The following is a 17,272-nucleotide window of genomic DNA, read 5'->3' on the forward strand; positions in this document are numbered from 1 at the left end:
TGGTTTGATCATCCATAGAAATATATAAGATAAGTTACTTATACATGACTCAAAATGCACCCTGACTTTTACATTCACACTTCATGCTGCCAAAACAATTTATCATGGGCATTTCTATTCTTTTTATAACACAAAATAAAATGAGCAAATAAACTACAGCTATTGCACTTGTTGACATAGGCTTTTACTTCTGCACTGTTTGCGGTCTGACTCTGAGCCTGAAAAAAAGCCATCTTTACCCCTTATCAAGGCAAAAAACAGGAAGACAGCCTACAGCTGCTTCATGTGTCACAGTATGTCATCTGGGTTGTGGAGTGTCAATGGTGTGCTTATTCCGGTACAAAATGCATGAGGAACCAATGTACCTGCTTCATCTGGCTTATAAACAAAGTGAGTAAATCTTAGAATTCTTCCCCCAATTTTTTTTCCTCACAGAAAGAAATATCTTAGAGCACAGTTCAATGCATAAAGATACTGTTCAGTTTTTAATGATAAAAATGTAATGCACTGCTTCTTCCTTAGGTGGATGGAAGTTGACAGGCATTGCAGAAAGACTATTTTCTGGATGGAGGCGTCCCAATCAAAGAGATTGTGATGATCTGGGGAATCTGTCTGTGTGCAACTTGTGAATCCTGGTTGATGTTATGAAATTGCTGTCTTATTGAATATCCCAGGATATTTGGAGTCAATCACATGATATCAGGGCTGTGTCTTGCCCCCTCCCTCCCCAACCACGGACATTGGAGAGATGTAAAATCATGATGGATCTAATTCAAATGTGATCACTACAGTATAATGCAATGGCTACCTACTATATGGATCCAGATTTCTCCCACTTCTCTGATGGATTTAGAAGTGCCATACCCCCAAACAAGAGAATCAGTTGTTAACAGTAGGACTTAAAACCCACAGAGTCTGAGCCACATTGTAGGATGGACTTAAAGATACTCACAGAGACAATGGAAGCTTGGATGGGATAGAGGTAGAAAGCATGACTAGCTGAGAAGATGGCTGCAATGGACAGAGAGAGGGCACAATTTTGAGAAGCCACGAGCAGGAGGAGAATCCTGGGCTTCTTAAAAGTCACTAACCTAAGCCCACAGAATGCTTAAAAACAGTAAGGACATTGAGGCAAGGAAATTTGTACTGGTGTGCAGGTGTGTGTATGTGGAGGGGAAATGGGAGGGGGGGGTTGAAGTAATGTGTTTTTGTCTTTATCTGTTATTTCTTGTTCAAGGCAAACTAAGGAGTTCATTTTGGGGAACCCTTACAAAGGGTATGTCTATGCTACAGCTGGGAATATAATTTCCAGGATCAGTAGACTACAATGACCATGGCAGTCTAGATGGTAGCCTGGACAATTTGCCTGAGTAGAGTCCTATCCAAGAGCTTCAATAAGTATTTGAATGGCTAGCGCAAGAGACACCAGGGCCACATTACAATTTTTATCATTCTAGCTCGATCAGAACGAATACCTCTTCTTCCACCCTTGCTAGGAATTGCAGCTGCAGTGTTGATGTACCATAGTCTGAATGTCACTTTACTTCCACTCCATGTGTTGTTGATGCAGTAAGCTGAAAACCCATAGGTCCCATCAGGTTAGAAATGTGAGAAATAAGTTAATGAGAAGTCAGGAGTTCAGTAGTGATATTGGGGCCCCAATATTGCAGCTGGACGTCAGGGCCCCATTTCCATGATGGGGTAACAAACAGAAAAGACTATGTCCAGGAGGCGTGCCAAAGGGGCCAAGGCAGTTCTGCAGCCTATTCAGGGGAAGGGAAATTTCAAAATAATGGGTCTAGCTTTTCATGGCCCAAACACAACACCTTTAGTGAGGGCTGTGATGGGAGACACAATGGAAGGAAACAAAGGAAATTGTGGGATGAGGATGCCAAAGGAAGCATAAGGTAAAAGGAAGTTAATGGAGGAGAAAGTGATAAAGCAGAGATGAAGAACAGAAGAAAGATGTCCATAATTTTGAAGATCATGAGCCTCATAGGAAGCCTCAGTTCTATCAGCTCCTCAGGTATTAACATTTGCTGGTCTCATTCTGTTACCTTAAAAGTCCTGCCAGCATACTTGGCAAAATGACCTACAATGCCTGTGTAACTTCCAGTTGTCGTCTCCCTACTAATTTCTAAAGTCACTTGACAATTATGTTAAAGAATCATCATTTTGTTCATTCCTTCTGGGGCACCTGGCATTGGCCACTGTCACAAGACAGGATACACAGATGGACCTTTGGTCTGACCCAGTATGGCTGTTCTTGTGTTCTTTTGACTAATATCTTCAATGTTCAGCATAATCAGATTTAGTTTTAAACGGTGCTACTGTAGTGTGGCATGGCCATCTTGTGAAATTCACAACATGGTACTCACAAGTGACAAGTGTTCTGAGCAGCTACCTCCAAAGCAGAAAGCAAACATGAAAGTTTGATAAAGTGAATACAAAAAAAAAATTCATTTTACTTTTTAAGTACAGTGGAATATTAGATGTTTAGTCACCTGGTCAGAAGAGAAGACACTGCAATGAATTTCTGCATGACATGATTCTAAGAATTAGAAGAAATAGCTGGATTTAATCACACCAGGATATAGACATGGTAATCTGGTAGTTAAAGAGGTCTAAATTATCATAGCCGTGTTGCTTTTTAATTATTATTCCAATGTATGCTTAGTATAGAAAGTGTAGTAAGTGTACTAAGATAAAATGCAGATCATCTGATAGGGAAAGCTATTATGTTGATCAATTAATATAATCTATCTAAAGCAGTAATCTCTTGGCATAAAGGGGATGGATATTTTTCAAAAACTTAACTATGCTTTTGTATTTAAATACACAGTGAAACTAGTAATTCAGTATATTCATTTCTTTTCAGCAACAAAATAAATGTTTGCTTTCTTCTTTAGACATACAAAGTGGTAAATGTTGCCTGAAATGAAATCAAAGGGGTTTTTAAAAGCCTGTTCTAGCTATTCTAATCTTTTAAATGGTTAAATGTCAGATAAATTGGAGAGTAAGTATACTTCTATCTTGATTTGCCTCAGAAGTATCCACTGACAAACAAATCAATATTGACTTTTAGTTTGAGTTATTGCAGTTTCTGAAGATATAAAGGATATGCTTCCCCCTCAATGGATTTGAAAATACAGTCAGTTTTGATATATTTTAACTAGACTCATTTCTGGCAGTTGCAGTTACTAACAACAAAGGCTGTCTTCCACCAAGTGGTAATTACTTTGTTTTAGATACCCTTCCATGAACTTGGATATTTTCAGTTCTGGACTACTTCCAGCCTTTTTGGTGAAGAGATTATTGGTATGCATTCATAAGAATTAGCCTATGAAGAGGCATTGCAAGGTTTTTTAGTCCCATCTAGTGGTAAAGAGAGGTATATGTTTTGAGTAACTAAATTGTCATACTAATCATGAGAGAAGCTAATAAAGGAAAATTTATGAAAGCTCAGTTAAACGTAAAACCTTAGAAGTAAGGAGAATGAGCAACAACAATTAAGACGTACTCAGTCTCAAAGTGCTATATTTGCTTTTTTTCTTCTCATTTACATTTAAAGAACAATAGATTTTCACTTCTAAGCACACGTATCTTAGAGGTATGCATTAATGGATATTGTAACTCATGATAATAGACTACTTTGTTTCATTATAATTGCACATCATGTTAGTTTGTTGTTCATTTTCCAGAAAATGAAAATATACTATGATCTCCATGTCCACTGCTCTTTAATAATAATCATAATAAATATCTACTTCTGAACTGCAAACTAGACATATTTTACACAGCTTTGCTAAAATGTAGGTTTCTTAGTTTGCTTTGCAAATGGCTGCATGCTAGCACTTGCAGTACATTTTCGAGCTGTCCTTTAACAACCTCTAGCTCCCCTCTGTGTAATGGCTAAACTCATTTATGTTGTTTGTTTTCAGTCTGCTGAAATTAAAAGTACACACTAATAAGAATGTCCCTGGCTTAGTCGTGTCAGAGCAAGAGGTGTGAGGCTTTCCTGGCCTTTCTGCTAACCACATTGCTCAAAGGAAAGGAATAGCCACAGGAGGCTGAATCTCATTAACCAAACAATCGCTTTTCTAGAGGAGGAAATCAAGATTTGAATATTATTAGTGAGCATTTCCATGAGGTAAACAAAATGTGAGCTTCACCCTTCTGGTTTCAGGATTCGAAACTTTTAAGAGCTAGATCACACCCCTGACTTACACAGCTATGCAGGACAACACAGACATGCATGATTCCTCTTAATGCCCCAGCATAGCAATCAGTGCTGGGGGAGATGTAAAGCTGATACATCACCTCCACACATGCAGTAAGGACAAGATGGGGAGTGCACCACCCATGGCTCTTCCCTCACTGCCTGATTGCCATAGCTGCAGTGTAGTACATGGAGGATGTACATTGCACCAGAAAGAGACCTGCACAGAGTCCAACCCACCTGGAATAAAGGGAAAACTAGTTATTCTCATCTAAGAATACTCTTCAGTACAAGCTAAATTAGACAGAATCTTGTCTTACATTAGTAGAACAGAATAGAACCAGTATTTTCTAACAAGCCCTGATTCTTCTGAGAATTTGTATGACCCTCAAAATGGTTCTCTTACTCTGACCCACCTTGTTTAAACTAGTCTCTGCCTAGGAGAGTGGGCTAGAGACATTATGGCTAACTGGTGTAATATGGACTCTTAATGAACATTACATTTAAGTTCTTAGGTGACTATTAGAGAGGACATCCCTTTTCTTTGTGCCAGACCCCTAGGGTGATTATACTACACACTTTTCTCGGTGATATGTAGAGAACATACGCACAGTAATGCCTTAGCAGGAATATCAATAGGAATATAGCCAATAAGATATGGCTTGAGCAAATGGAGTAAATATCCATCAGAAATGTGTGGATATGTACATAAGTGTATCCTCTACATTCTCTCTATGTTGACTTTAGGAAAGCTTTTGATGCAGTCTGCCACAGTATTCTTATCAGTAAGTAAAGAAGGTTGGGCTGCAAAAATGTAAGGTGGATAGAAAGCTGGCTAGATCACTGAGTTCAATAGGTAGTGATCAACGGCTTGATGTCTGGTTGATGGTTGGTATCAAATAGAGTGCCCCAAGGATCGGTTCTGGGGCCGGTTTTGTTCAACATCTTTATTAATGACCTGGATGAGGGGATTATTGAACCCTCAGCAAGTTTGCAGATGACACTAAACTGGAGGATAGGTCTATGCTGGAGGGTACAGATAGGGTCCAGAGTGACCTAGACAAATTGGAGGATTGGGCCAAAAGAAATGTGATGAGGTTCAACAAAGACAAGTACATAGTCCTATACTTGGGCCAGAAGAATCCCAAGCACTGTTACAGCCTGGGAACCAACAGGCTAAACAGCAGCTCTGCAGAAAAGGACGTGGGGATTACAGTGGATGAGAAGCTGGATATGAGTCAACAGTGTGCCCCTGTAGCCAAGAAGGCTAACAACATATTGGGGTGCATTAGGAGGAGCATCAGCAAGGAAGTGATTATTCCCCTTAATTCAGCACTAGTGAGGCCATATCTGGAATATTGCATCTAATTCTTCTCCCCTCCCATTACAGAAAGGATGTGGATGCATTGGAGAAAGTCCAGTGGAGAGCAACCAAAATGATTACAGGGCTGGAGTATATGACTTCTGAGGAGAGGCTGAAGGATTTGGGCTTATTTAGTCTATAGAAGTAAAGAGTGAGGGGGATTTGAGAGCAGCATTCAACTACCTGAAGGCAAGTTCAAAAAAGGATATAGAGAAGAGAGGCTGTTCTCAGTGGTGACAGAAGCCAAAACGAGTAGCAAAGTTCTCATGTTGCAGTGAGGGAGGTCTGGGTTGGACATTAAGAAAATCTATTTCACTAGAAGTGGGGTGAAGTGATGGAATGTGTTACCTATGGAAGTGGTGTAGTCTCCATCCTAGAGGTTTTTAAGTCCTGGCTTGACAAAGCTGTGGCTGGAATGATTTAGCTGGGATTGGTCCTGCTTTTAGCAGGGGGTTTAACTCTATGATCTGAGGTCTCCTTAGACCCTATGATTCTATGACTTCTCATCTATACTTTTTAGGGCTGTCAGTTTATCTGCGTTAATGCCTGTTATTAACGCAGGACAGGATTAACACGTTAAAAAGTTAATGTGTTAATCACAGGGGATAATCACAGGCGTTAATGCTGTGCTGCCCCTTTAAAGAGCCGGAGCAGCACTTCAAAAGGGTAGTACTGCATGGAGCCCGGGTCAGCTGGGCAGTCCAGCTGATCCCTATCTCAATGTTGTGCTACCCCTTTGAGGTTCTGGAGTGGCACTTCAAAGGGGCAGCAACATGAGTTGTGGATCAGCTGGAATCATAGAATCATAGAATAATAGGACTGGAAGGGACCTCGAGAGGTCATCGAGTCCAGCCCCCCGCCCTCAAGGCAGGATCAAGCTCCGTCTACACCATCCCTGACAGATGTCTATCTAACCTGTTCTTAAATATCTCCAGAGAGGGAGATTCCACCACCTCCCTTGGCAATTTATTCCAATATTTGACCACCCTGACAGTTAGGAATTTTTTCCTAATGTCCAATCTAAACCTCCCCTGCTGCACTTTAAGCCCATTACTCCTTGTCCTGTCCTCAGAAACCAAGAGGAACAAATTTTCGCCTTCCTCCTTGTGACACCCTTTTAGATATTTGAAAACCGCTATCATGTCCCCCCTTAATCTTCTTTTTTCCAAACTAAACAAGCCCAGTTCATGAAGCCTGGCTTCATAGGTCATGTTCTCTAGACCTTTAATCATTCTTGTCGCTCTTCTCTGTACTCTTTCCAATTTCTCCACATCTTTCTTGAAATGTGGCGCCCAGAACTGGACACAGTACTCCAGCTGAGGCCTAACTAGTGCAGAGTAGAGCGGCAGAATGACTTCACGAGTTTTGCTTACAACACACCTGTTGATACAACCTAGAATCATATTTGCTTTTTTTGCAACAGCATCACACTGTTGACTCATATTCAACTTGTGGTCCACTATGACCCCTAGATCCCTTTCCGCCATGCTCCTTCCTAGACAGTCGCTTCCCATCTTGTATGTATGGAACTGATTGGTCCTTCCTAAGTGGAGCACTTTGCATTTCTCTTTATTAAACCTCATCCTGTTTACCTCTGACCATTTCTCTAACTTGCTAAGGTCATTTTGAATTATGTCCCTATCCTCCAAAGAAGTTGCAACCCCACCCAGTTTGGTATCATCTGCAAACTTAATAAGAGTACTCTCTATCCCAATATCTACATCATTGATGAAGATATTGAACAGTACGGGTCCCAAAACAGACCCTTGAGGAACTCCACTTGTTATCCCTTTCCAGCAGGATTTAGAACCGTTAACAACAACTCTCTGACTACGGTTATCCAGCCAATTATGCACCCACCTTATCGTGGCCCTATCTAAGTTATATTTGCCTAGTTTATCAATAAGAATATCATGCGAGACCGTATCAAATGCCTTACTAAAGTCTAGGTATATGACATCCACCGCTTCTCCCTTATCCACAAGGCTCGCTATCTTATCAAAGAAAGCTATCAGATTAGTTTGACATGACTTGTTCTTCACAAACCCATGCTGGCTCTTCCCTATCACTTTATTACTTTCCAAGTGTTTGCATACGATTTCCTTAATTACCTGCTCCATTATCTTCCCTGGGACAGACGTTAAACTGACCGGTCTATAATTTCCTGGGTTGTTCTTATTCCCCTTTTTATAGATGGGCACAATATTTGCCCTTTTCCAGATACCTCCTCTATCAGCTCCTTGAGTATCCTGGGATGCATTTCATCAGGACCTGGTGACTTGCTGACATCTAACTTTCCTAAGTGATTTTTAACTTGTTCTTTGTGTATCCTATCTTCTAAACTTACCCTCTCTCTGCTTGTATTCACTACGTTAGGCACACCTCCAGACTTCTCGGTGAAGACCGAAACAAAGAAGTCATTGAGCATCTCCGCCATTTCCAAGTTCCCTGTTACTGCTTCTCCCTCCTCGCTAAGCAGTGGGCCTACCCTGTCCTTGGTCTTCCTCTTGCTTTTAATGTATTTATAAAAGGTCTTCTTGTTTCCCTTTATGCCTGTAGCTAGTTTGATCTCATTTTGTGCCTTTGCCTTTCTAATCTTGCCCCTGCATTCCCGTGTTGCTTGCCTATATTCATCCTTTGTTAGTTGTCCTAGTTTCCATTTTTTATATGACTCCTTTTTAATTTTGAGATCATGCAAGATCTCCTTGTTAAGCCAAGCTGGTCTTTTGCCATATTTTCTATCTTTCCTACACAGCGGAATTGTTTGCTTTTGGGCCCTTAACAACGTCCCTTTGAAATACTTCCAACTCTCCTCAGTTGTTTTTCCCTTCAGTCTTGCTTCCCATGGGACCTTACCTACAAGTTCTCTGAGCTTATCAAAATCTGCCTTCCTGAAATCCATTACCTCAATTGTGCTGGTCTCCCTTCTACCTTTCCTTAAGATCATGAACTCTATTATTTCGTGATCACTGTCCCCTATACTGTCTTCCACTTTCAAGTTCTCAACTAGTTCCTCCCAATTTGTTAAAACCAAATCCAGAACAGCTTCTCCTCTGGTAGCTTTTTCAACCTTCTGAAACAGAAAGTTGTCTCCAATGCAGTCCAGAAACTTATTGGATAGCCTGTGCCTCGCTGTGTTAGTTTCCCAACATATGTCTGGATAGTTGAAGTCCCCCATCACCACCAAATCTTGGGCTTTGGATAGTTTTGTTAATTGTTTAAGAAAGGCCTCATCCACCTCTTCCACCTGGCTAGGTGGCCTGTAGTAGACTCCTAGCATGATATCACCCTCGTTTTTTACCAGCTGATCCCCGGCTCCGTGTTGCACTGTCCCTTTGAAGTGCCACGGTGATGCCCCTTGGAAATGCCAGGGTGTCCTTTCTAAGGGTCAGCACTGCACAAAGCCCAGGGTCAGCTGGGGACTCCAGCTGATCCTGGGCTCCTGCAGTGCTGCCCCTTTGAAACTCCTCCACTGCATTTCAAATGGACAGCACACATGATTACTCACGCAATCACAATTAATTTTTTTAATTTTTTTAATTGTTTGACAGCCTTAATATTTTTGTCTTTAGAGTCCTACTGCCAGAGCTCTTCTTCTCTAAGGGTGGGTCTAGACTACAGGGTTTTTTCAAAAAAAGTGGGCTTTTTTTTTTAAAAACTTCCCCTGCGTCTACACTGCCACCTCTTTCTTTTGAAAGTAAATTGAAAGAACACAGCAGTTTTTTCGACCACGGAAAACCTTGTTTTACAAGGAAGAATACGTTTTTTCAAAAGTGCTCTTTCAAAAAAAGGCGCTATGTAATGCAAACTGTGCTTTCTTGAAAGAAAGCATCCACACTGCCTGGGTGCTCTCTTTCAGAAAAGCGGCTTGCTTTTTCAAAAGTACTGGTTGTAGTCTAGATGCTCTTTCTCGAAAGGGGCTTGCAGCCTACACGTAGCCTAAGGGAAAAGATTCCAACAGCAGGGGAAGGATCTGCTAGCTTTCAATTCCTGGATCAGTTTCCTGCAGCTGGAAGAGATTCCCACGGTCTCCCCCTGCAATATTCTTTCCTGGATTAGGAATGTAAGCAACTCATCGACTATTTGATTATCTGATAAGCATAATATCAGATAGTCAACTAGTGATGCAACTAATCGCTTCACCCCACCTTGCTGAATCTGTCAGAGGCAGGCAGTATGTTCGGGAGTGGGAGCCGGTGCTGGGGGGAGTTGTCTAAAAAGCCGGTTCCCCCCAATAGAGGAAAGGGATGGTAAAGGCACGGTTCCCCCTCAATAGAGGAAAGGGATGGTAGAGGCACGGTGGGAAACAGTGCAAGCAGTGACTGAAGCAATCTCCACTCGTGCCGGTTCTGCTGTGATTCTGCTTTTGAAATGTACAAGAGCCCTGCCAGGCTCAGGCACTGCAGGAAGTGCGAGGCCAGTCCCCCGCTGGCCCCACCTTCCTTGCGGGGCTTACACTTTTGAACTGTAGCAAGAGCCTGGTAGTTCAATGGTGGACACACCCTTATCAACTAATCGAAAAGTTGATGGAAATCCCTTTGGGTATGTCTACACTACCCCGCTAGTTCGAACTAGAGGGGTAATGTAGGCATACCGCACTTGCAAATGAAGCCCGGGATTTGATTTCCCACGCTTCATTTGCATAAGCGGGGAGCCACCATTTTTAAAACCCTGCTGTTTTGAACCCCGTGCAGCGCGGCTACACGGGGCTCGAACTAGGTAGTTCGAACTAGGCTTCCTATTCCGAACTACCGGTACACCTCGTTCCACGACTATTTGATTATCTGATAAGCAAGTGGTTCCACGAGGTGTACCGGTAGTTCGGAATAGGAAGCCTAGTTCAAGCTACCTAGTTCGAGCCCCGTGTAGCCGCGCTGCACGGGGTTCGAACCAGCGGGGTTTTAAAAATGGCGGCTCCCCGCTTATGCAAATGAAGCTCGGGAAATTCAAATCCCGGGCTTCATTTGCAAGTGCGGTATGCCTACATTACCCTCCTAGTTCGAACTAGGAGGGTAGTGTAGACATACCCTTTGACTATTTGATTAATTAATTAATCTAAATTTAACATCTCTGTCCTGAATGCAGTGACAGGTTTCAGCTGTGAAAGCCTTACCTCACTGCCTCCCCTCTGCCAAAGACTTTCACTGACAAATATCGCTACAGACCTCTCATCTTAGGAACACACATTACACTCTGTGCCCATTGGTGTGTAATAGAGATGTAGCCCTAGCGGAAAACACCCATTGCATTATATGATAGTAACACACCAAGTCAGTGCCAGGTCCAAATGAAATTATTAAAGTGCTTCTGCGCATTTGACCTAGTCCACTTGTCTGTCAGAACAGGATTGTTCCTTGTTTGAAATTCATTATTCAAGGTTGGTATTCTACCTTTGGAAGGTTACAGCATAGGCTGATAGACTGTACTGTAAGGCAGAATTTTCTGATATTCATCCTCATTTTTCCCTTTCTATATTTTATTCTATTCCTTGAAGGCATATTCCTTTTTATTATGCTAAATAATTCTCCTCTCTTTCCTCAGTGTTAACATTCTACAAATATCTGAAGGGTGCAATTATGCCCCCCTTAGTCATCGCTTAGCCAAGCAACAGTATACATATTTAGTTCTTTTTATCTCCTCTCATGAATCAATCCTCCAGCCCTCTGATCATGTTTGTTGCTATTCTCTGAACTCCTTCCAATTTGCTAGTATCTTGCTGGTAAAGAGATATTCAGAAATTAGCATAATAGGCTAAAGTCTGAGCTACCCCATTGTTTTCAGTAGCACTGCATGGAGTATATTTGAGGCAGAAATTAGTCCAGTGTGCTAGATACAATCATACAAGAGCTATCTGGGTCACTAAGATAAACTAACACACTTTTTTCTGACTTAATAATTTCTTTGTTTATTTTATCCTTTTTATTATGGCCATTCAACCTGAATTTAGTCAACAGTGTTTACCTCAAAGCTAAGATTAAATCATTTTGGGCCTAGCCATGGCATTCTTCACTCATTTTGCTGAGATACTCACACAGTAAGATATTTCACAATGGGTGAGATTTTCAGTAGCACATAAGTGGTTTAGGAGTAAAATTTCCATTGATTTTGTTATGTCTTCTGTCCTTTACAGAATAAACACAGTATAAAGGAGCTACTTATGTACAACATATTTACCAAATAGACACAATATGCCAGTATTGGACAGATCCACTGCTTTTGTTGGATTCTGCCAGCTTCAAAGACATGGTGAATGCCACTGGAGTGTTCCCAAACTATTTAAAGGAATGATATCCCATTCTTTGCAGTACACCCGTTTCCTGGGAATTGTGCTAGGCGCTCCATATATTCGAAGTAGGCCCCATAAATAATCACACCACTCCTGCCCAGATTTTCAAAGTTTAAGCATTTTAACTAAGTGTTCATCTCCACAACACTCACTGAGACACATGGGTGCTGACCCTCTTGTACACTTAATTTAGGTGTCTTGGTTGGGAGCTAAGACATTTTGAATATCCAGCTATCTATTTAGTTAACTAAAAAGGAGTATGGATTGTAGGCTTTTCTGAAAATCTAAGCAAATATTCAGTGATTATTTTCCCCAAATTCTCCCTTCTGTACTTGAACTGGTGTTTTACTTAAGATATTGCAGGATGGTAACTGTCAGGATCACTGAACTGTGCTTCTTGAAAAGGGTATTATATTTTCTTTAATCCAAACCTTTGTCATCTCTGCAATTCTTCCATAATGTTTCAAAAATAATTGTCAGGAGAATAATAAGTTTGCTTGTTAATTCACTTTGTATCTTTACAAAGAAAATAATCCAGACTAGTTGCCATGCACATGGTCAAAATTTGCTGACCGTCAGTATCCATTACTATGAGGACTTCCTCATTTGTTAACCATATAAGCTTTCTTTCAGTTTTCCTGAAGACAAATTGTACAAAGTAGTACAGTCATCCATTTTTAATGTGGTATTAATTTCATCCTTTTCTTCATTTATGACTTGACCTATTTTTTCCATTACTTCTTTTCTGATATTTCTCCTTGAAATTTTATGGAATATTAACTTTTTTAACTTTTTTTTTTAACTGAAAATTGAAAAAAAAGACGTGTATTCTTTTGTGCTGCTTTCCCTTTGTCTACCTTCATTACAGGTTACCCTCAGTTGTCTCATGAAGCACTAATTGCCTCTTGTTGCTCACTGTATTTTTGTGAGGTGGGGGCAAATTTTAGCATTCCCCAGTGTCCAACCTGATTCCATGCCTTCTATTAGTCACATTGTTGTGCACTTTCTCCAGACTGGTAACGATGGTTTCTCCTTTAAGTGTAGTGAATATTTAATAATGAGTTGTAGTGTATGAGCCTGATTTAAAAAAAGACATGAATGACTAATGTTCCCAGTCAGAACTAGCCCATTAAAAAGAGAAGTATAACTGCAGCAGTGCAAACCATCTAAGAGGCTCTCTGTCCTGAATATGACCCTCTCTGAGACACTATTGTATTTGGGGCAGTTAGCTCACTCCTTTCTAGTACAACAGTGGCTATGCTTCTGTTAGCATCTAGCTCAGAGCTAACACGGGTATGTTACTGGAGCTAGAAATGTCACCTTCCAAATCTAGAGTAGACATAACATGATGAGGACATTTTATAATCTTTTTGAATCCAGTCCCCCAGGGGAGAATGCAATCACCAACCTGATGTGAATAAGGTAAAAGCCTGATCTTTCATTCAAAACTTGCAGAGGATAATCCTGTAGATGTCAGGGAGGTAATATATTAGAGTAATAACTGAGGATAATAAAGTCACTCTGAACAAGACATCTTGGTGTGGCAGATAAGAACATAAGAACATAAGACTGGCCATACTAGGTTAGACCAAATGTCCAGCTACTCCAGTATCCTGTCTGCCGACAGTGGCAAATACTAGATTCCTCAGAGGGAGGGATCACAACAGGTAATCCTCATGTGATCCCTCCCCATTCACCCACCTCCAGAAAAACAGAGGTTAGGGACACCATTGCAACCCATTCTGGTTATAGCCATTGATGGACCTAACCTCCATGCATCTATCTAGCTCTTTTTTGAACCCTGTTACAATTCTAGCCTTCACTGCATTCTCTGCCAAGGAGTTCCACAGGCTGACTGTGTGCTGAGTGAAGAAAAACTTCCTTTTGTTTGTTTTAAACCTGACAAGAGCTCCTTAAACTCTTTTTGGGATTCTAGCAAGCAAAGACCTAAGTATATACGTCCTGCATCTTCAGCCTCCCTTTACTGTGGAACATGCATCTTTGGGATTATGCATTGCCTGAACTTGAAAGGAGTAACTGTATTCTTGAAGCTGAACTTGGACACAAAGAACTTAGTCCTGCAGTGGTCTAGCACATTAATAAGAGAACATCCTGTCCATTAATAAATAATGGATGTTGACAAGTTAATTAGCAAATAACTATTCATTATGTATAATGAGTGGAAGAACTTTGGCACTGCGTCCCATTTTCTCAGACCCTTAAGATATCTTTACCAGAATCAGAGAGAGACAGGTAACACATGTTGATCTGTGCCTGATAAATCCCCCTTTATTACTTATGATCATCATATATTTATCATCTGTACATGGCAGATCTCTCCCTCATCCTTAGACCTTGTCCTCCTCATAATTACATCCTTGTCCTCTTCCTACCCTAGGGATCAGCATTGCTGACCCAATCTTTCAGCCACCTGGCTCATTGAAGGAGCATAGATGATGAATCTGAGAAATTAAGTAGAAGTCAGTCCTCCATGTCTTCTCCCTAATCAAAAGACAGCCATAGTTGCAGTCCCTCTGTATTCTTCAGCACAGGAATCAATGTTTGCTTGTATCTACAGGCTTCTTACCAGCCCCAATGTGAGTGGCAAGGTAGCCTGGTGGCATGAAGAAACCACATGTTTCATCCTCCTTCAGAGTGACATAGTAAGGCCCAACCCTCCACATTAGTTCCTGGAGTTCCTCCTGGGATTGCCTCTCCATCACCCTGGCTATGATTATGCAGCATGATCTTCACATGGACATTGCTTTAAATCATTTAGAAGCCTTTGCATATTAGGCAGTTTGAGACAGCACTCTGTTTTAGTAATTCCCATCAAAACATTTATGATAATACTGCTTTGCTAGATATTACCTAGGACTTTCTAATATGTATATATGTATATATACGCACACACACAGAAGGGAAAATAAAGAACACAATAGCCCTAACCCACAGTGGACAGAAACCTATTCAAGGCGTAAGGGAGAGATAGCTCTGTAGTATCCTTTAGCCCTCTCATGACAGCACACAAAATGAAAGAATAGAAAGAAAGGAGAAGGTTATAAATGAGGCAATGATCATAAAAATAGAAAAGACATCTGAGAATTTGTCCTAATGTAATTTACTTCTGCATTTTACTTTCCAGGAAATCTTCACAGATACTTTGAAACTGTAGTTCTAATTATTTTTGATTACATATTTTCTATATTGCAAAAGAAGTAGAAAAGGAAAATGATATTGTTGCTCTGGGAAAATATTTTTTAACATGCCATCCTTTGCTTCGATCAATGAAGATACTTAAAATGTTGCTTTCTTTGCTAATATCATATGTACACTGGAAGTTTGTTTAGAAGCATTTCTTATTAGTAATGCTGCAATATTTAGTGATGCAAAGAAACCCTGAGTCCGTGTAAGTTCATCTACATGTCTATAAAGTGATTGTAGCCTTTGGTATTGTTTACAGAAACTAATTTCAGAATATCATGAAATTGTTGTTATCCTACAAATTATAAATTTATTGTAATAAAAAGTCTTATGCATACACAGCAGGTTATGAGGAATAACTGACATAGTGACCTTGAGATACATATTTCAAAACGGGCAATATTGACCCTGTGACAGAGTCCTATGGTAATAACTTTACTATCTTCATTGAAAGTAATATAAATGAAATCCATTTTTGTGGGAAGAAAGGTGTAAGGGAGAGACAGTCATTCACTCATCTGTTGTTGCTATGGTGCGTTCAAAACCATTCTGGAGGACACTTCTTCAATCTATCAGCAGCTACAATAGTTTAACTAGAATATGTTACTTTAGGAATCACTGAAGTGTTTTAGACCTTTATTTATGAATAACGGTTAGCTATGCAGCAGTGTTTTTGACTGGTGTGTATTCCTTTCTGAACACTGTCAAATATGCGTAAGTAGACTTCAAATATATGATCTTATATCTTAGTGCTAGGTATAAAAATCTTAAATCATTCTCAGAAAATAAAAGTATAAATGCATATTCACCTCAATCCTATATCTCATTCACCATGATTACTGAGTAGCTCTTAAAAGACTGGCATGTATTATTTGTTTTTTATAGCACTTTAAAGGACCAAATAAGGAATCAAGAATTATTTGGGGCAGGCAGTGTGCAATAGTGTATATTCAGAGGTCATAAAATCCTTACCCCTAATGGCTATGTCTAGACTGGCAAGTTTTTCTGCAAAATCATCTGCTTTTGCGGAAAAACTTGCCAGCTGTCTACACTGGCCGCTTGAATTTCCGCAAGAACACTGACGATCTCATGTAAGATCGTCAGTGTTCTTGCGGAAATACTGTGCTGCTCTCGTTTGGGCAAAAGCCCTCTTGCGCAAATCATTTGTGCAAGAAGGCCAGTGTAGACAGCACAGTACTGTTTTGTGCAAAAAAGCCCCGATGGCTAAAATGGCGATCGGAGCTTTTTTGCGCAAAAGCGCGTCTAGATTGGCACGGACGCTTTTCTGCAAAAAGTGCTTTTGTGGAAAAGCGTCCGTGTCAATCTATATGCTCTTTTCCGAAAATGCTTTTAACAGAAAACTTTTCCATTAAAAGCATTTCCGGAAAATCATGCCAGTCTAGACATAGCCAATATGTTTAGAATCGGAAAGATCTGTGCATGAGCTGCTGCTTTACAGACTTTTTGATTAAGGTACATATGGCTTTAATGGACAGCATTGGAACAACCAGCAATGAAAGAGAGGTACTTTTGCAGAAAAGCTAAAGTTAGTTTCAATTTCTTCAGTGCAATTCCCAGGATATATACCTTATATACCTTTTAACATAGAATTTAACAATTCTATTTATGCAGTAACTTTTCAGAAAAAGCTACACTTTCAGGCAACTCCCATTTGTGATGAAGGATATTTAAATATGTTTCAATGAGATATTTTAAATAATCGGGGAAATTTCTAGTCCCATTGGCTTTATGCTCTGTTGAGTGAAATGATTTCCCGTGGTATTTGTGTGCTATCACTGAGAAACACTTGAAAATCTGACCCCAAGAAAATCACAACATATTATTTTGTTAAATTTCTTAAAGCAGAAAACTGAACAATCTCCTGTGTGGAATATAAGAGGAAATCATGTTCTCTTCTGTAACCATTCTTTTATGAACTGGTGACACTAGTACTAGAGCCTTTTGAATAATGGATTTTTAAATGGACAATTACTAAAAAAATTTAAAAAATGTTTGAGGTCTGTGACGGGGTGAACCGACCCCACACTGGCTTGGGAGGGATTAACCAGGCCTGCTGGTCTGAGAAGGCCTCTCCCTCACAGCCCTGATGGGCATGCTCCAACTGCAGGCCCAGCATAAAAGCCAGAGGAGCAGACCAGTTGGGCCTGACCACAGGAGAGGAAAAGGAGGTCCTGCCAGA

This window comes from Pelodiscus sinensis, chromosome 1 (assembly GCF_052426305.1).
Source record: "Pelodiscus sinensis isolate ZL-2025 chromosome 1, ASM5242630v1, whole genome shotgun sequence".
NCBI classification, from domain to species: Eukaryota; Metazoa; Chordata; order Testudines; family Trionychidae; genus Pelodiscus; species Pelodiscus sinensis.